Consider the following 20,972-nt stretch of genomic DNA (forward strand, 5'->3'; position numbering starts at 1 on the left):
CAAGCACTCCCCACAAACCCGAGAGGCAATGGAAAGATATTGGTCAGTACGTAGCATGCTTCTAGCGTATATGCCATTATAGACTTGCAAATCTTGATATAACAGTTCTGGCGTCAGCCGAAAGTTGGGGTCTACATTATAAGTGAAAACTAGTCTCTGTATGTTAATACGACGCATTTTTCATATTGGGATTATTTTTTATTGTTGATCCTTTCTGGTGTGAAACGCCAAGGTAATATACCGTTTCTTTCACCACTGCGATTTCTGTTACAGTTTGGGCAGTTTTTTACAAAAATGGTATGATGCAGGCCCATGCCTGGCCACCAGTACACTGATTGTAATTCTTCCAGAGAATCTTTTAATTTGAGGTGTCTGAGACCCTCGCCCATATGTGCGTCTGCTATTAACAAGCCTCTCCTGTCCATGTTTGGAATTACTCTATCCCCCACTCCAGGGATTCGAGCAAAAGGAACGGAGTTTGCATAGATTATGTATGTATATTTGAGTGGGTAACTGATCGGTAACGCTGAGCAGTCGCCTTTTGATGACGTTTTCACCGCCAGCATTGTTTCACCGTCAATGTATTTTACTGCACGCTTTTTTCTAGCTACGGAAGCCGATTCAGTTGCTACCGTTGTGGCTTTCTCAGCCAATGAATTCCCTGCAACGTGAACGCCATCACACTGATGACTCAGTGAGTGTATCACTTGAGTCTTTGGTAGTTCTCTTTTTAACAGAACTATTTGTTCCCAAAGCAGTTTTTGCTTTATTGTTGCACCTGTGTTATCTTAGGTAAAGTTTCCACGAATGCCGTCATCAGGATTGGCAGCCGTTGAGGGCAGCACAATGCATGAGCCGTTACCGGACCCAACAATGTTTCTGCATCCATTGGCGCATCCGATTGTAGCGTCAGACAGGTGTCCAACACGCATTCTTCTCCGCACAGCATGCACCTTAATACAGGTAAAACACATCTTTGCCATATCGGTCGAAATGAAAGAAACCAAGTCATGTTCAGGTCTCTAAGCCGGGTTAGTCCCAGGATTTTTGATATCCGGTCCCGGTATCCAATGGCTCGGATTGTTTCTTCCCTTGTCGCAGGTGTTTTGTCTGTGACATGGTTTGCCATAACGAAATATAAGGACCAAGAATAGGATTCCTGCAATTAGTCCCAAAATGAGGGGAACTCCTCCAAAAATCGAATGGACGAGGTCTGGAAAAATACCCAGTATGGCTTTGAATGGTGTTAATGCCCCTGAAAACAATGTCTTAAATACATTTGAGACTCCACTGGTATCAGAAATATTTAAGATTTCATTCAGGATTTCTGCGAAATGTATGGGGGAATTAGTTGATAACAATGAGTGAATCTCTGCAGTCGTCCTTGCGACTAGGAGATCATATGTTTCTTTTGATGACGTGAGCCTGGTCGGCGTCTGAAGAAGCACTGTTTTCATTCTGCTTAAAGTATCAATTCGAATAGAAGTAATTTTCAAGTTAGGCCATGTCCTTGCCTCCCTGTCTGGAAAGGAGCTGGGGAACAATAAGCGTCCACAGCACATGACCTTCGCAGTCGTACTTATGAGATAAGGAACCCCGGGCTGTAGACTACAACATCTGCGATCCACAATTAGGATGTAACTCCCGTTATAGAGTCTTTTAAAGAATGGTTCTATCTGTGATGCAGGTGTGCCTAGCTGGTGACATGAAAGGTTATTTGAGTTCCCTTCACAGGCTCCATGCAAACTAATTCCATTACACAGAAGTGTACCGCTTAGTGACATTGCACAATTATTGCCACTAAGAAACACTTTCTGTCCTTTATTACTGACACATGCATGTGAATAGGGCAAGTTCCATGTTGACTTAATGTACCCTTTTCCTAATTTTTCGTACATGCCAGCCTGTATATATTTTTGGCAGTATTGAAACCTGAAAGCAGATATCGGAATATTAATTATCCCATGTATTATCCATTCAATGACAGGTCGTTCTGACATTGTCAATGGTAATCTCTCGAGTTTCTCAATGCTCAGGATTGTATAATCAGCACCCTTTTGTGCCATACTGATTTGTTTATCAGTAAGGTTAAAGATATTGAATAGTGACGTTGTGTTGATTAAACGCCAAGGCACATAGCCTGAACGCAGATTTTGTAACGTCCATCCAAGCTGTACAATAGAACGCAATTGCGACTGGCCGTGTTGTAACAACAGTAAGTCTTGCGATATTATGTCGATTGCTGAAGACACAATGCTGTCCAATGAAAAAATTCTGGAGGACAGAGTCATTAACCCATTGTCCACTACAGAAAGCGATTTTTCCAAATTAATATGGTCAATTTCCCGTATACTTTCTGCTGTCTCAATTTGAGTTATCTTCCAGGCCTCGTTGTAAGCTGCATATATAGAGGCTGCTATGAAGCGTTTTTGACGCTGTTTGCGCGGTCCCATAATGAAATCACGCAAGTCAGCACCATCAGTAAGTGAAGTTAGGTGTTGCTTAATTTCTGTCAGTGTGGAAGTTTGTAGCCATTGAAGGCAGAGTTTGCCCACACTGTAGGTGGTGATTATCCCTGGGTGTTGTCTTTGGGAATATCTAGGGTCTGGCCTGGTCAATGTGAACCCCTGTGTTTTGTTCAGGAATCTGTCTTGACAGTTATTAGTATCTGTGGGCCAGATTAACCATTGTTTCCAATCAGGATTTGTTCTGTTTTGGTTTAATACATAGTTTACGTCTATCTCTTCATCTGCAGAGCTATTGCTGTTCATTGTTGGTTTTGGAATAGACGGTTTATTTAAGTCTTTGATTTTGGCTAATCCAAGACAGGTAGTTTGTTGAATAGTGTCATTCAAGAATATAATTTGTTCTGGGATCATGCAGGCTCGAAACAATGATTCTACACCCTGAACTTGCCATTCTCTTGCACCCCAAACACTTTTCACTTCCACATTTTTGTCCCAATAATCAAAACCAAATGTATTCATTTGTTCAAAAAAATGAGTCCGAATATATCAATTTTGTGTTTGTAAGCATGGTTTTTGTTCCTGTCTTATTTGACAATTTAAAATAAAATGTTTCAGCTTTACTTGTATTGAACCCTGAAAAATATGAATATTTGTCATAAAAGGTTCTTGAGCTTCCTTTTGGAGGGGTTGCACAATGTTCCCATTGATTATAATTTAAAACATTTCTAGGTTGTGCAGATTTATGTAGAAAATGGTTACCATAGTGGTTGTAGCAGTACATATTATCATAATTAGACGAACCCTGCAAATAATCATGTTTGGTAAATTTAGCAGACATCACTAGGTCAGACATCATGTCATTAATACTTTCAAAGTCCCAATCATCAGCAAATGAGTTTGGTTTTACAAAGGCACTCAACGAGATCTTGATTTGGTGTGGATATTTGAGGATTTCAACCGGACCATAAATTTCATAGTAAGTATTGTCCCATGCTACCCCACCCGGTATAGGATTGGCTGTGAAGTTGACTGAAGAAAGTTCTCTTTTCTTGACGTGTGAAGACGTGTGTGGCTTGAGGATCAAGTTGATTTTCTGGCTTGCTGTGTCCATTTTTGCATATTTTCCCTCAATGAAGCGTCCCAAGCATAGTACCATGATGAGCCAAAGTATGAGGATAAATACACCAAAGGACACCCAAAATTCAATCCATGGAGAAATCAGGTAGGTTTCTTTCAGTTGTTTCAAAAGTTCCTTAGCTTTGTCTTTAAGGGTTTTTGTTGATGGCTGTCTCTTTGATTCACTGAGGTCTTCAGAAGAATCATTGAAGTTTATGAAGTAGCCGGATGCTGTTCTATCAATTGTTCCAATTGTTTCAGGATTACTGTTTCTTGCATATTCATTTGTTACTTCATTGTAGGTTGGTGTGTCTCTACTAAACGTTTTTATTTGGGTTTTCAGAGGTGTGAGTTCCATTGCATTGTTGCATAGTCCTTGTTGTGGTTCTGTAGGCGTTTCGAATGTGATTAGCCTTTTAGTTAGCACCTCTGTACTTGTAGCAAACCTCGGTGTTCTACTACTTATCGGGAGTCCACTTGGCCTACTGTTTGTTATCGGCCACATGATTGTGGTTTTACCAGGTCGATGGATACAACTCGGTTCTCCTTTTTACCAGCAAGCGGCGGTAGTACAACTGATCTTGTCCCGTTGATGGACAAGACAGGAACTGCTTTTCTGTAAGAAGGCCCAAATTCCTTCTTTACCGCGATCTTTTCTCTGACTAGATCCCCGATTTTTGGAATCCAGACAGGTCTTGCTGGGACAGGTGGTGTTTCTTCAGTGGTTGTTGGCTGTTGTTTCAACTTTATGTTACTCAGGTCTTTTCTTGTTTCGATTAAGTCCTGCAAAATAGCCAAACGATCTTTGATATCAAAGCTTTTTTCTTTCACCACTGAAGTCTGACTGTCAAGATCTAAGACTAACATCCTAGTCCCAAACAATAATTCGTACGGACTGAATCCCTTCAGAGAATTTCTTGGCAGGTTGTTTAGACTACGTTGGACACTTATTAGATGTTTGACCCACCCAGCTCCCGAACCTAATACCTTTGCTGTTATAGATCGCTCTCTGCCTTTGGTTTTTTCTTTACACCATCCCGTATCCCTCAGGAAGGAAGTGAGAAGATTCCCGCAAATGCAATGCTCATTCTGGCCAAGCACTCCCCACAAACCCGAGAGGCAATGGAAAGATATTGGTCAGTACGTAGCATGCTTCTAGCGTATATGCCATTATAGACTTGCAAATCTTGATATAACAGTTCTGGCGTCAGCCGAAAGTTGGGGTCTACATTATAAGTGAAAACTAGTCTCTGTATGTTAATACGACGCATTTTTCATATTGGGATTATTTTTTATTGTTGATCCTTTCTGGTGTGAAACGCCAAGGTAATATACCGTTTCTTTCACCACTGCGATTTCTGTTACAGTTTGGGCAGTTTTTTACAAAAATGGTATGATGCAGGCCCATGCCTGGCCACCAGTACACTGATTGTAATTCTTCCAGAGAATCTTTTAATTTGAGGTGTCTGAGACCCTCGCCCATATGTGCGTCTGCTATTAACAAGCCTCTCCTGTCCATGTTTGGAATTACTCTATCCCCCACTCCAGGGATTCGAGCAAAAGGAACGGAGTTTGCATCGATTATGTATGTATATTTGAGTGGGTAACTGATCGGTAACGCTGAGCAGTCGCCTTTTGATGACGTTTTCACCGCCAGCATTGTTTCACCGTCAATGTATTTTACTGCACGCTTTTTTCTAGCTACGGAAGCCGATTCAGTTGCTACCGTTGTGGCTTTCTCAGCCAATGAATTCCCTGCAACGTGAACGCCATCACACTGATGACTCAGTGAGTGTATCACTTGAGTCTTTGGTAGTTCTCTTTTTAACAGAACTATTTGTTCCCAAAGCAGTTTTTGCTTTATTGTTGCACCTGTGTTATCTTTGTAACCGTTTTGAATCCATTTCTGCAAAGTGTTGTTATACGATTTGACGCAGTAATATGAATCGGACACTATAAGTGTCGGGAATTCGCGATCTGCATTATCTAGCGCCATTTTCAATGCTATTATTTCAGTCTGTTGTTCTGAATTAGTTTCTACTGAGTGTGTTTTTGTTAATAGAGGTCTTAGTATACCTCCGCGCCACACTTCTTTTGTAATCTCACATGTGGGGTTGTATGCTTGTTCTCCCCAAACGGAGGGTTGAGCATGTCCGTCTGTATAGATTACACAAGCGTACTGTCGTAATGGCAGAATGTCGATTGGCAGAGGGAATGTTCTTTCATATTCTAGATATTTTAGTTCCTTTAGTTCCGGATCAAAGTAGTATTTTACTTTGTCCATTGTAATGGAATTCACCCATTGTATCCATTCCGGATTCAATGCTGTTGTTGGTAAATTACACGGGGTTGTTAATGCTTCAAAGGCTGATTCTGCTGTTCTGACTGTGATGTGTCTACCGTCAGCTTTATCTTTTTCTCTAGCTATTGCGGTTTGAACTGCATGAACATTGTTTTCTTTAATGCTGAATTTCTTTTCAGCTTCTGTGTACAAGTGTGATTTGAATGCAATTGGTACCTTTTCTCCCTCGTTAGAGGTCAGGTAAGTGAATCCGCATCTTCCTGGGATGACTCGAATCACAAGGTTGCGTGTGCTATCACGTGTTTCTAATTTTGTTTTAATTAACATATCTGTTTGTAAGGATCTCAGAATTTCTGTGTGTATTTGAGTCCAATTGGTTTTTTTAAAATCTGGTTTTATTAGATCATAAAGGGGTTTGACCCTTTCTGCGTAATTTGCAATGTATGTTCTTCCGAAATTTAGGAAGCCTAGAATTGACTGTAGGTTTTTTAGTGTTCTAGGTGCTTGGAGTACGGCACATTTCTCTAGGAAATTGTCAGCCAGGCTTTTGCCTTCACTTGATAATTCATATCCTAAGAACAGGACTGTTAGATGGGCAATTCTAGATTTTTTAAAGTTGAATTTGTAACCCTCTGCTGCGAACCCAAGTATTATGGTGTTCACTCTCTTCAAGTGAGTATCCAAGTCATCATCTGTTAGGTATATGTCATCGACATAAGATAATGCTTCGTCATCATATGTTTGTAGTAACTCTGTTACTCTCGCTGAGAATAATCCTGGGCTGTTCTTGTACCCCTGGGGTAACCGACAGAATTCCTTTTGAGCGCCATTTATTGAGAACGCTGACAAGTATCTGCTCTCTGGTGCTATATTTTGACAAAAGAATCCATTAGAGATGTCTAATGTTGTTTTATATTTTTTGCGCACTATGTTATTCATTAGTGCAGCACTATGCGAGTTTTGCACTGCAAAAGTTTTGCAACATGAGTTAAGGTGTCTGTAATCCAAAACTAGACAATATGAATTGTCTGGTTTGGAGACAGGAAACAAAGGGTTGTTCATTTGTGAGGTGCAAGTTTCAATCACCCCCTGGTATTCTAGTTGATCTAGAATTTCTTTTACTTGTTTTTTAGCTTCTTGCTTGATCGGATACTGCCTTTGTGCAGTAGGTTGTGATTTTAACTGGATTTTGTGTGGAGGAGATTCCTCATCCCATCCCACATGATTTTTATATAAAGCAGGAGCTTGAACTACTGCCCACTTTCTTGCAAGTGTATATTTTTTATGAATTGGAATATGATTTGAGAAGGCAGGCATAATTATTTCTTCGCCATGTGGGCACTCCCTGACAAACTCTGGTGGCCAATCTTTTTCAGCTAGAAGGATGTCATAGCCCTTGGAGAGATTATCCCAAAAAAGGCCCCTTATTTTTCTAGTCTTATCCCCTTCTATACGTAAAGTTATTTCATATATTTTGTGAGGTTTGCTAACTCTGGTGTCTGCAGTTTCCACTTGAATGTATTCATTCGTGTCCACTGTCTCCAGATGATTCATAAGGACTTTGCGTGCTATGCTCACTTCTGCTGCGCTGTCTAGCATTGTCTGAGCCCACTCTCCGTTTTTCAGCTGTGTCCTCAGTATTCTCGGCATTGTTGAATACTTTAATACTGGCTACCTTCTTCTTTGGAAACTGTAATTTTTTATTTGGATGAGCAGGTTCCTTGTCTTTGGACTTGACGTGCCCTTCCCTGGGTTCCGATCGTCCTCTTCTTTCCGATTTCTGCGAGGAAGTCTGAAAAGATTGAGAGGGACGTGTATCAAAATCTTGATATCTATCAGGTTTCTTTATGTTATCCCTATTTCTAAGGTTGTTTCTTTTCACAGAGGGCTCCCTTTGGGGAGACTTGGGTCCTTGGTCCGGAGATCTTTCTCTCCGCCGAGGAGACCTTCCTCTGGACTGGAATCTTTTTTCTTTTGGATTGGATTGTTTGTTTCCATCCCAGTTCTTCTTTTGACTGTTTAGATTATTTTTAATAAATATTTTTTCAGGACTTTCAATTAGTTGGGGCTTCACTGGTATTCCACCCAAACTATCTTTACCTAGTTCTTCATAGGATTTTTCTATAATTCTGGCAATTTCAGCTGGTTGGTCTGCTATATCTGTCTCTTTTAACCTCTGGCGGATCCCCACATTCGCTGCTTCTCCTTTTATGTTGGCTAGTAATATTGCCGAGACCTGCTTGAAGTCTTTTAGTAATTTCATACCGAGAGTTAAAGCGGGTTCTGGACCGTATTCGTCTTGAATTTGTTTTAGCACATCTGGTATTACTGACATGGATGGAACTCCATGTGTTTTTGTGTAAATGGAAGCAAAGACTGTACCCCAAGTGTCACAGTCCTCCACGTGTGGTGCGATTCCCATTGGAAGACAGATAGTCAGAATCCTGTGTTTTTCTACCGGGGTGGTATCTGGAAATACCGCCTCTATTTGGGTGATTTTTTGTGCTAACCAGAATGGTATTTGTTCCCGTTTAGCTGGTACTTTACCTAGGCAGGACTGTATGTTCTGTGGTGTAATTTTATTTGTGTTCCCCTGATGAGGGGTCAGCTGTGGAATTTTAATTGCTGGTTGGATTGTTGAAGTCCGCATTACATATTGGACTAATTGTCTATATATTTTGATTAATTGTTTTAGTTGTACTAAAAGTTCTGGTGCAGGCATTTCTTCAATGTCTGGATGTGGTGTGTATCCGGCTAGGACCGGCCACGTTGCTCCTGGTCTACCTAGTGGACCGAGCCTGGTGATGTGTTTGTTGTGTTTTAGGGCGCCATTAAACAAGAGCAGGTGCTCTTGAAATTTTAGTGGTACTTCCACCTCCTCGAAAGGAGTGTACTCATTAGGAGGTTCCTCTATTTTATAATAGTGGAAGTCCTTTGTTACAGCATTTGCTGCTGGAAAGTTTATCCATGAATAGAATACCTCTGTCTGCCGATATTCGTGTGCCTCTATTACGAATATGACTGTACCACCTCTTGGTGTCAGTCCATTTTCTATAAGTTTTAACGTTATAGATCTTCTTATGTTGACCGGGATGAGTTTTATATCCGGGTCATTTTCCTGCTGAGTATTATCAGCTTCTATTAGTTCAGCTGCTAATCTAACTCTCTCTCTTTCATCATCACTTTCTGACATTTTACTGTCAGGAAGGTTATTCTGTTTGTTTGCAGATCAGGTTTCTTATGGAAACAAAGATTAGATGCACAATATTTTGGAACAGTGTATCCTTCAACGTTGATTGAACCAAGAACCATACATAGGAGTTCCCTCCTGCGAGGTTTGGCGGATTTTACCTCTCACCCACTCCAGACGTCTTTGGAGTATTATGGGAAAAAAGGGTCTGAGTGAAAGAGCACGACTGAGTTACTCTAAAGTCTTGCGTTAGTTTTATCGCCTTTCCAAACGTTGGGCGCCATGTAGTGTAGTTCCTATTATCCCAATAGGCTCTGCGCATTGGAATAATACCTCCAATAGTATAGACCTAGACCAGACGTTAACTAGGTCTTCTACTGTCGATATTAGACTTAAAGTTTTGGGTTTGCCAGCTAGCTCAGAGTTCACTAGAAACTTTCTCGAATAGGCAAGGAGGAGTTGAACCTCCCTGGATAGACAAGAAGGGATTTAGTTTCTGACAACCATAGAACATGACAACTTTGCTCTCCCCTAATCAAGAGTGTATCTCTAGAGTCGTGTGAAAACAAAAGACAACTTATTTTACTCAGTCAGTACGTGCATTCTTAGTTTCACCAGATTGTAGAGAAAAGGAAGAGACGGGCGTGTTCAATAAAAGATGTTATTTATTGATCAGTCTCTTTTCTCGTACAAGAGAAATGAATCGATATTATTGCAATACTTATGGTTAAGTAAAGTGCATACAATAAAAGCAGAATTATGAAATAATACTGTAAAAGCATTGATATGGTTTCTAAGCCATATGCTATTTAAAATGGATAAAATATATATATACACATATACATTCGACTAATCGTACTCAACTGGTGCTTCTAACCACGCCTACCCCGGTGTACCTGACCTAAGCCTAATACGTGGGCTGGAGTAGAAAGTAGCAGTTTGAGTTAAGTTTGTTTTGCCAAGTGACTGACTCAAGAATTCTCTGCAAGGGGTTATTCAGTTCTGTACCTGAGATCTAGGATGGTTGAGGGATGGTATCTCTCGATATTCCAAGCTGCCTGCAAGGGCTGCTCGGAAGCGCCGGAGCTGGATTTCTCGGCAGGAGAAAGGCAGCGTCTCGTTCTCAGCGCGTCAGGAAGGCGGGGCAGCGCCAGTGGGCTTCGCTCTCTGCTGGGCTTCGGCAAGTCTCGCTGCTCCGATCTCGTCACCACCGCGTGTGTTTGCTTAATGCAATGTCGGTAATATTTATACCTGTAAGGTGCCGAGATTGACGTAAGGATGGACATAGATACGTCAATAAGGATGTCATACGAGCTGGTCGTTAGCACATTCTTTTACTGAAGTTCTTTGAGAAATCAAAACAATGGCCGCAGGGATTTTCCCAGGTTGTCATAGGTTTGATTTGTTTTGAGAACTCCGTATGCCTTATCAGGGGCTGGAGGAATATTGCTTGCCTAATTAGATGGCAAGCGTTATGACCTAATCAGATAACGCGCTCCTGTGCCGTGGTCTGGCTTAATCAGATAACGGTTTCTGCATCATGGGATGGCTGCTAGTTAATTTGTTAACCATAATAGGGTCAGGAATAGGGGAATCGATACAGAACCTATAGGAATACATCACAGTTCTAGACTCGGCGCAGTTTCGGGTTTCTCCTCCCGAACCCGCTATTCAGGCTCTGATTCCGATCTTTCAGCCGTTATCCCGAGTCTCGGTCAGGTTGACGCTGCGGCTTCTGGGGCTGATGGCCTCCTGCATCCTTCTGGTGCATCACGCCCGGTGGCGGATGTGGGCTCTGCAGTGGGACCTGAAGTTTCAGTAGGCCCAGCATCAGGGCAACTTGTCCAACCATGTCTTGATCTCGGAGGGCACTGCAAGACAGTTGCGGTGGTGGCTCACGGACCGCGATTGGGTCAGCGGCAGCTCCCTCTCCCTACCCCAACCGGAGCACGTAGTTGTGACGGACGCGTCCCTCCAGGGCTGGGGCGGCCACATGGGAGATATGGAGATCAGAGGCCTCTGGTCTGCGGCGGAGTCCCAGCTCCATATCAACCTTCTGGAGCTGCGGGCGATCCGGCTTGCACTGAAGGCATTCCTCCCCTCTGTCCGGGGGAGTGTAGTACAGGTGTTTACGGACAACACCACCGCCATGTGGTACTGCAACAAACAGGGTAGGGTGGGGTCGTGGACCCTATGCCAGGAGGCTCTGCGCCTCTGGTAGTGGCTGGAACATCAGGGCGTGACCCTGGTGGTTCAACAACTGGCAGGTTCCCTGAACGCTAGGGCGGACGAACTCAGCCGTCGGTTCATGATGGATCACAAATGCCGTCTGAACTCGGACGTGGCGCAAGGCCTCTTTCAGCAGTGGGGAGAGCATTGGTTAGATCTATTCGCCACAGAAGATAACGCGCAATGTCATCAGTTCTGCGCGTTGGAATTTCCAAGGCGGCACTCACTCGGAGACGCTTTTCGTCGCAAGTGGAGCTGCGGTCTGTTGTACGCCTTTCCGCCTATACCACTTCTGCCCAGAGTGCTGAAGAAGATCAGACGCGACCTGGCCCAAGTTATCCTTGTGGCTCCGGGCTGGGCACGAAGATATTGGTATCCAGAGCTACTCGTCTGCCTCTTCGGGAGGACCTTCTGTCGCAGCAGCAGGGGACGGTCCCCCACCCGAACCTGACCAGTCTCCACCTCCATGCTTGGAGATTGAGCGGCGACAGTTGGAGAGGAGTCAGGGGCATTGAGGGAGGCTAAGGCATAATGTTGGCGCCCCTAGGTGGAGAAGGGGCAGGTGAGAGCCCAGACAGCACCGATGTGCAAATTTTGGGGACTAGTTACTGTAATAGGGTAGTACTGGAGAGGAAGTACCGATCTGCCGGGCCCCGATGAGTGGGTGATGGTGTGCCCTGGTTCTTTTGGAGTCTCAGATATTTACTTTTTACATAGGGGAAATACACATACCTTTCGAGTTGAAATGGCGGAGGGCTGGCGCAGAGGTCACTTGTGAGGCAGAGTCTTGTGAGGCAGAGCCTTGGAGATAGTGAATTCTCCGAAGGGCCAGGGCAGCAACAAATGCTCCTACCTGTACACAGATTCCAAATGTGTTTCAGAATATGCGGGGAACTGAAGCTGTCTTTGTTCAATAACGTCGTAATTACTGGAAATATGGTTCTCCCAAATGGAATGGGATGCCTTGATTTTCCAATAAATGTGTGCACGTTAGGCAATTCTTCAGGTTTAAAAAACAGGAGCGTTAGCCAAGATGATATGAGAAATGGTCCATGTGTACATATGTACAGTATGATACGGGTACTTCATGCAGGCGTGCCAAAGGTATGAACATCACTTTGCGGCAGTTAACATGGGGAGTTATTTACGGTAACAATGCTCATTTATTTTATTCCTCATTTTAGCATTCTCCTCTGCTTCTCTGCCACCAGCCTTGTTCTATCAGTTGGCAAAGACTGGAATTAGCCATGCAGGGTGTATGTAAATATTCTGGAGTGTTCATTGAAATATGGGAGTGTACATTTAAAAATTGTGAAGAATCGCTGTATTTTATTCTGTGCTTTCAAGAGCCCAAATATTGTTCTCTTCATATAGAGAATAGAACAAGACAGTACTGGCTTCTGAGCAGCTGAAGCCCTTTGAGCCCAATGGGCATTGCGCGCATGATATCAACCATTGTGCAAGATACAGGTCCCGCGTTCAATCTCTGTGCAGTCTCGGTTTTTAACCCTTCCAAAGCTCAGCACATTATCCCATTTACAGTGCTATGAATCCGTAAGAATCTAGCAGCAAGCACTACACAAACAAGCATGTGCAATGCAATAGGTCTTGCATTTGCAAGTTTTTAAGTTATTGGCATTGTAAATGACAAAGCGTTTTATTTATGTTTTGCAAAACACAAATAAAAGGCATGTCATTTATAATAACAATAGCTCAAACTCTCGCAAATGTGAGACCTATTGCATTGCAAATGCTTGTTATTATTATTTGTCATCTAAATGATGGGGACACAATGAGAAAAATTATAAAATATAGACGAGACACACTAGAAGAGGCTGCATTTGGGTGGGGGGGAAGTTAGGCAAGCTAGATTGCCTTTTAATTTTATCTCTCACCATACTCGCGTTCTGTGAAAAAATTAATTTACTATTATAGTTGACACAATACCGTTTGCCAAACTGAAATTGGAAAGAAACACTGCAGTCGCAGGTGTGACTGTGTGTAAGAGCCTGTCCATGAGTATGGGAGTTGCTATGCCTTCTTCGTTGACGTTTTGTGTTATATTTAACAGGGTGAACTGATGTTTGTGGGGAAAATTGCCAGCGACAAAGAGCTTTTACATGCAACAACTAGAGTGATGCCATTCAAGACCAGGGCAAGTATGAAATGTGCAGTCCGTTTTATTGAACCTTCCTGCAAAACTGGCTCACTTGGCTTCATTGCTAAACTCACCACAAGAGGACTAAAGCACTCCTGCCACAGAGGATCCTCCTGATTTCCGCCCAAGCACCTCCCCAACAACACTATGCAAGCTCTTGTCTGCAAGCCAACAGCATCACAATGAGAGGACCGCCTGTGTAAATGCAAAATAACAGCATACGGATTCAAGCTGTTCGTGATTTGCGTTGCCAAAACTCCATCAAACTTTAAGAAGGTGGGATGCAAGGATGATGTATTCTTATATAACACTATTTCCAGCAGGAACACTTATCTTGTCAAAACACGGGCAAAAGGGCATTCGCGAATTGTGTCAAAAAGGCCAGGACATTTCTAGAGGGGATTACAATGAATAAATGCTGTAAATCGGAGCATGTAAATATGCGTGCTAGCAGCTCACACCGAGCACCTGTGAAAACAGGTATCTACAACAAATCTTATCACTGGAAAATGCACCTAGCACTATAAACGAGTGAAAACTACGGCTCTGATAAGCTAAACAAGCATTAGAAATGCAATCGGGCTCGGATTTATTTGAGTTTGAGCTAATGGCATTGTAAATGCCAATGTATTGTTGCTATGTGTTATGGAGTGTGTTCATGTGGTGTGTACTGCCAGTGATCTCCTTGTGAGTGTGAGAATATTGCACCGTTACTGCCTGTGATGTCCTTCTTGTGAGTGTGAGAAGCTTGCACCTCTGCTGCCTGTGGTCTCCTTGTGAGTGTAAGAAGCTTGCACTGCTGCTGCCTGTGTTGTCGTTCTTGTGAGTGGGAGAAGATTGCACCTCAGCTGCCTGTGGTCTCCTTGTGAGTGTAAGAAGCTTGCACAGCTGCTGCCTGTGATGTCCTACTCACTACTCTACTCTACTCACTACTCTACTCACTACTCTGCACTCACTACTCTACTCACTACTCTACTCACTACTCTGCACTCACTACTCTGCACTCACTACTCACTACTCTACTCACTACTCTACTCACTACTCACTACTCTACTCACTACTCTACTCACTACTCTAATACTCTACTCACTACTCTACTCACTACTCACTACTCTGCACTCACTACTCACTACTCTGCACTCACTACTCACTACTCTGCACTCACTACTCTACTCACTACTCACTACTCTCCACTCACTACTCTACTCACTACTCACTACTCTACTTTCTACTCACTACTCTACTCACTACTCACTACTCTACTCACTACTCTACTCACTACTCACTACTCTACTCACTACTCACTACTCTACTCACTACTCACTACTCTACTCACTACTCACTACTCTACTCACTACTCTACTCACTACTCACTACTGTACTCACTACTCACTACTCTGCACTCACTACTCACTACTCTGCTCACTACTCACTACTCTACTCACTACTCACTACTCTCCACTCACTACTCTACTTTCTACTCACAAGGTGATATTAAGCCAAGTTAAGTGGCTTAACGCTGCTTTGTAATATACGGAGGATATTACCACCAGACCGGTGCTAAAAGTGACATTCGGGTGGCGATATCCCCCTTGTAAATATGCCACTTGGTGTTAATTGTATTGCTGGGTTAGTACCCTATGCTGCCTAGGAATTCACAAAAGGCATCTTGGCACGTGTAAACGGGTTTGGCACTGAATATATATACCCGCCACGAGTGTGAAGAAATGTGCTGTGGTGACTATCTTTAAGGGGTGTTGGGGGGATAGACGAAGGGGTGGTTTGCCTTGTGAGTTTTATGTTTGAAAGCATTCACAAACTTCAATCCGACTATTTTGAGATCGGGAAACGGTCGGAGTAGCGGGCTGGAGTAACTCCCTTCCGAAAATGGGGAGGGAATGGGTCAACCTTGGAGGCGATGCAGAGAGGAGGGATTTCCATTTAAAAAACAGGAAAGTAAAATATTTACCTTTGCACTTTGGGCATCATTTCCCCAGTGCTGAAGTGTACTTTTTGGGGGCTGTCTTTATTAGTTTTTCTAATGTATGCATCCGCCACAAATACAATTACACGAGACATAACAACATAGCACAGTGTCTCCGCTTGTCATTACAAATGTTTAACAATGTAAAAGTTTAGTAATAGTACCGGAGTCATGCGGTATGCAATTTCTCAGTCATATGTGTATCAGTGATCACAACTTACAGCGATGGTTGCGCACGTTTTACAATATTACTTGATATATCTGTTATAACATCAGAAACAATATTCAGCATATTAATAAAAGTAAAAATCGGGGGAAGAGCGATATGAGCAAAATCTCTACCTTATTATAACTATCGTTCCACCCCTGTCACTGCACGCCCCATTCACTCAGCCCGTTGCAGGGGACTTCAGAATGACATGGGGTCACAATCACAGTGTGGTTACCTTAATTGCACCAGAGGTATCCTTAGTAAATTCGGGTATCACAAGGGTTGGGTACATTGCATGGTGAAATGTTTAGCTTCTAATCGTGACTGTCTTATAGGAAGAGCTACTCAGTCCTGCCTGCGTGGGGCCCAGTCGAGACGGCAAGCCTCCCGCTGGTCCCCCCTCCCCAAAAAAACCCTATTCGGCCGTGAGGGCTCTGTGCAAGTCTTGCAACCATTTTGGGATGGAGGGGGGAGGGGCGCAGGCGTGCCTTCCAGCACATAGCTAGCTGCTGACCTTGAGGTAGAATTATGTATTGGAGAAATGGGAGCTGGGGTGATATGTGGCCTGGCATTCCCAGTTATTATTCCTGCAATCCTGCACAAGGAGTAGATTTTCAACAGAATAGAAATTATAATATAATATAATAGAAGTTTGAAATTCCAAAAAGTAGTCATCTGCACCCATTCTCAGTACTTTAACATGTACAGATATTTTATTTGTGTGTGACTTGCCCTCATAATGTATACAACCAATGACCAGAGGTAAAAAAAAGCTTCTGCTAATGCATACAACGCAAAAAACAATAATACTAACATAAAATGTAGTTGACAAAAAAACGCTAATGATACGAATATTTAACCCAACAACACGAAAACACGACACTGTTGCTGCAAAATAACACACAGTCAAAACATCTGTAGAAGAAGCTGCAATTCAAAACAGAAGACAGCCAGACTAGAACTGAACTAAAATCTAAGGTTAAAATCTCATTTCCATCTGCCTTCAATTACCGGCACCTCGGACAGCTGGTAATTGAGGATTTATGTATTCTTCTGCGCGTGTTTCTTAAAAAGTACTGTGACTGCCCTTGAAGCTACAGGAAACTTCTTTCAATTAACTCCGCCGTGAACGCGGCACTCCGACAGCTCCTGCAATGGTGAACGCGCTCCCACCATCTGCATTGCATTACACGGGCACTCTGACAGCTCCTAATTAGGATTAATAGGTCTGCCGGGCACGTAACCGCACACTTTATGCCATGAAACTGAAATAAATGACGGCCGAAAAGTAAATATAGCCTATCACGTCAAGGCTACTAAATAGACAGCACAGCGAAGACGAATCACTAGGCAGATGCCAGAAAAACCGCGGCGCGCACTAAAGAATGTGCCAGCCGGACCCCTTTCAGAATTCTTTTTTTTTTTTAACACATAAGACCTCGGAAGCTCAGCCCCCCACTTCGTGGAGGCGTAGGCCCGAGCCCTAAAAACCAGAGAAATAATGACACAGCTGATAAACACAATAGAATGACTGGTAAGTGGACGTGATTGCAAACAACACTGCCGCTGGGAATTGATGAAGCGGGTGGCATACAACCAGACAGCATATTACTGAGGCATGAATTGGGTAGTATGCAAAGTGCTCCAGGTAACACGAAGCCCTACCAGTGAGAGCCAGTGGGAATCAGCTGTACCACCACTGCAAGCAGCTGGTGCCTAGCAGCACTGCCACTGTGAGAGATGGCACGGGTAAAAAAATTGGGGGGGGGGCTCAATCTTTAAGCAACAGCCAGAGTGGGGCTGCAGGGAGCTAAGAGGTGAACAATGCTTCATTAACCCCTTCACTGCGGCGGCTATTCCGCCGCAGTGCTAAGGGGCGGGGCGGCCGCACGGCGGCCGCATGCTGGTGACGGAACCGCTCCGTCACCAGCCGCGGTTGAGCTGTGCTGATGACGGAGCGGTTCCGTCATGGCCCCGCCCGCTCAATAGAACGCCCAGCGCAGGCGCGGAATCCGCACTGCGCAGGCGCGGCGGCAGGGCCATGACGGAACCGCTCCGTCAGCACAGTGCCACCGCAGCTGATGACGGAGCGGTTCCGTCATCAGCGTGCAACGGGTTAACATGCGAATGGTCTGTGAAGCGCTCGGGTGCGGCTGTGTGTGTGCCCTAGAAGCTGTCTCATCCCGGGCACACACACACGACGGGGGAGGAGGGGGCGGGGAGGCAGATAGCTCTGGATTCGAACATGGCAGCGCCACAATTTTCTAGTATTTTGCCATTTTTACATATAAATACAGACAAAGGAAAAATTGTTTTCCGTCTGTATTTATATGTAAAAATCAGTTTAAACGGAAAACCTGGAGCCCTAATTATTATTTATACTTGTAGAGGCAGAGTATTTTTCTCTCCTCAGTGGGTTTTAGCATTAAAGTCCATCCACAGGGTGAAAGCCTCTTTGCTGTCATATTGGGATACCAAGTACACTTCGTTCACTGTGAGTCCCAATGTCAATGCGCAGGCAGTAAAGAGACTTGGACCACCTATGCCTGGAAGGTGGTAGCATTGTCTTGCAGTCGGCTGATGACCTCCTTGTGACATCTCCATCACTTGAGTCCTGTGAAAGCTTGTGAAAAAGATACTGTAGCTCTGCTGAAATACTTACAGAAGAGAAGCTTCATTGTCAAAATGCCAATGCTGCCAAAAAGAGGTAACTTACCTTGGTTTTGTGATATTCCAAGGTACACGCTGCATATAACCTGACAGGTAAAAATGTTTCAGGGCATTCAGCTCCTGCCCAACAAGAAAGGAATGATATCCTTCCTAGGAATAATGAACTTCGGCCATCAATGGGTCGATAAATGCAGATGCTATGACCAATGAACTTGCAAACTGTTTCAAGAAATTGAAAGAGACATTGTGTACTGTGCCATCATGGGGACTGCCTGACTACAAACTGCCTTTCCATCTCTGTTTCAGAGCAAAATAACATTGTAAATGAAGTGGTGATGCCAATGGTGTGCTAACAGCTGGAAAAGAAAGGCCTGTGGGACACAACTATGTGACTTTGCTTTCTGCAGTGATTAGCGGTCCGCAGCTGTGATGGTGAAGAGGACATCTATCATTGTTGTGGACTATACCTGTATTGTCTAGGTGCCATATTTGGTGCAGTTGTTGCTGTCTGGATCAACACAACATTTTTCTGCTAGCAGGCACACAGGTTATAATGGCATTGTCTAATTGTAATGTCTTAAGAGGATGCCCCCCTGTTAATTTGTCAAAAGTATTACCTGCAATAGGTTATTCTGATGAGATCCATTCTCTTAGAAACAGATAAGACCCCTAAATAAGTTGGAGTTGAGATTGTAGAAAACGGCACCATGCCAAGATTAGACACTATTAGTAAAGACAGACTATTAGTGGTACACTGATGGTTCCTCTAGCAGAATGATAGGCACTGATTACAGAGCAGGGTATGCTATAGCAATAGGTGAAGTGCAGCTCTGCCACTTGGAACATCTACCCAATAAGAGCTGTATGCTGTAACAAAGCCTGAATACTAGTCAAAGGTAAAACTGTTAACATTTAAACTGACTCACATTATGCTTTGCAGTTCTTATTTGTGGCCAGCTGTGAAAGTATCACGGATTCATAGGAGAAACAGGGCGCCTTATTAAAAACGGTCTTTTAGTAAGGATCTTATTTACAGCAATACTATTATACATCTTGATAGCGGTAATAAAATGTGAAGCCTACGCAGGAGCTAAATCTAAGTTAGCCAAAGGGGATGCATTGCTGACACTGCATTAAATGAATGCATGTTACAGCCAGTGAAGATGGGACTAATGAACAAAGCATTCCAAAAATATAGCCCATACAGAGACAATTTTTGTAAGCTAATATAAAGGAAGCACAATGGTCTTCAACAACAGATGAACATAGAGGGAGGATTGATGATGGATGTGAGCCGACTAATGAAGAGAGTATGGGCCTACCAGGATGAGATGCCTGTGTCCCCACGCAGTATTTTCCTTTCCCTTACAAGACTAGAGCAGGGACCCTTTGATATTGCACAAGGGAGGATTAATGCGCAGATGCATGTTGCTTCCCAGTGAATGGATTTAAATATTGCTGGTGTGGGGGGATATGTTTTCAAAATGAATGGAGGTGTATCCAACAGGGAAGAATGATGCAGCAACTGGGGAGCAGTACTTCAGTAAAGCCATCTCTCCAAGGTTAGAACCCACCAGGGAAGAAATAGCGATAAAAGGAGATCACTTAGTGACTACATTTATGATGAAGAGTTTGTTTTTGGGAATAAAGTATAACATGCATACCCCATACCACCCTCCAACTTGAGGCCAGGAGGAGTAAATGAGCGCCAAAAAAAAAAAAAAAAAAAAAAATAGAATATTAGTAAAAGCAACTGATGAACAGGCCTGATGCTCTGCCTTTAGTACTGTAGTACTGCCTGCAATGTGGCAAAGACTTCTAAAGCGATTATGGATACATCGTCATTGCGAGAAAAATAAAAGCTGTTTCTTTTAGTTCTAGGTGGACTGGACCACAGAGGGTGAACCAATGCCATGAATGGATTGAGGGGACAAGATGCAGGGCAGCACCCCAACGCCAGAGAGGACGGTACCAGAAAGTGTTGACCATCTGTCACCAGAGTAGCTGCGCAACACAGCAGTCAAGAAGAGGACAGACTATTTCTACGATCCATGAGGGCCCATCATAAAGTGTCAGAGGGACACAACATCTACTGATGCTGTTGAGTGAAGTACACGACGCAGTCTCAAAGAAAGGTGATGGTCTGCACCTGCAGAAAAATAGACTGAAGAGGACAACGCTGGGCAGGTCCGTGAAACCGCCCCTGAACAAGACGACTGCGGACCAGGTGGAGAAGCAGATGGCCGCTCACTGCGTGCCTTTAAATTACTGACACTTGAAGAAAGTGCCCGGGAACTGAGTTACTAAAGTGACACTGTAGCACTATTGCATTGCACAGAGAAAAATATTTGTTGGACATTTACTGCTGGTATCACAACAGCCTGCTGATATAATAATGATCTCATCAGGATGTATCAATGTGACAATATATGCATTTTATGCAAACAGTGTGTAATGCCATCCAAAGATATGTAACTAATGTTTCCTTCATATATGCATATATATATATTTTGCTTTTACACTAATGTTGGATAGGTATATTCAAAAGTGGGGATTGTTGCAAAATATATATGAATATCCATATAAATTCATGTGTATGCACTTCAAAAGATATCATGCATAGATAGATCGCATTAACATGCGG

The sequence above is a fragment of the Lissotriton helveticus genome, chromosome 1_1 (assembly GCF_964261635.1).
Source record: "Lissotriton helveticus chromosome 1_1, aLisHel1.1, whole genome shotgun sequence".
Classification (NCBI taxonomy): Eukaryota; Metazoa; Chordata; class Amphibia; order Caudata; family Salamandridae; genus Lissotriton; species Lissotriton helveticus.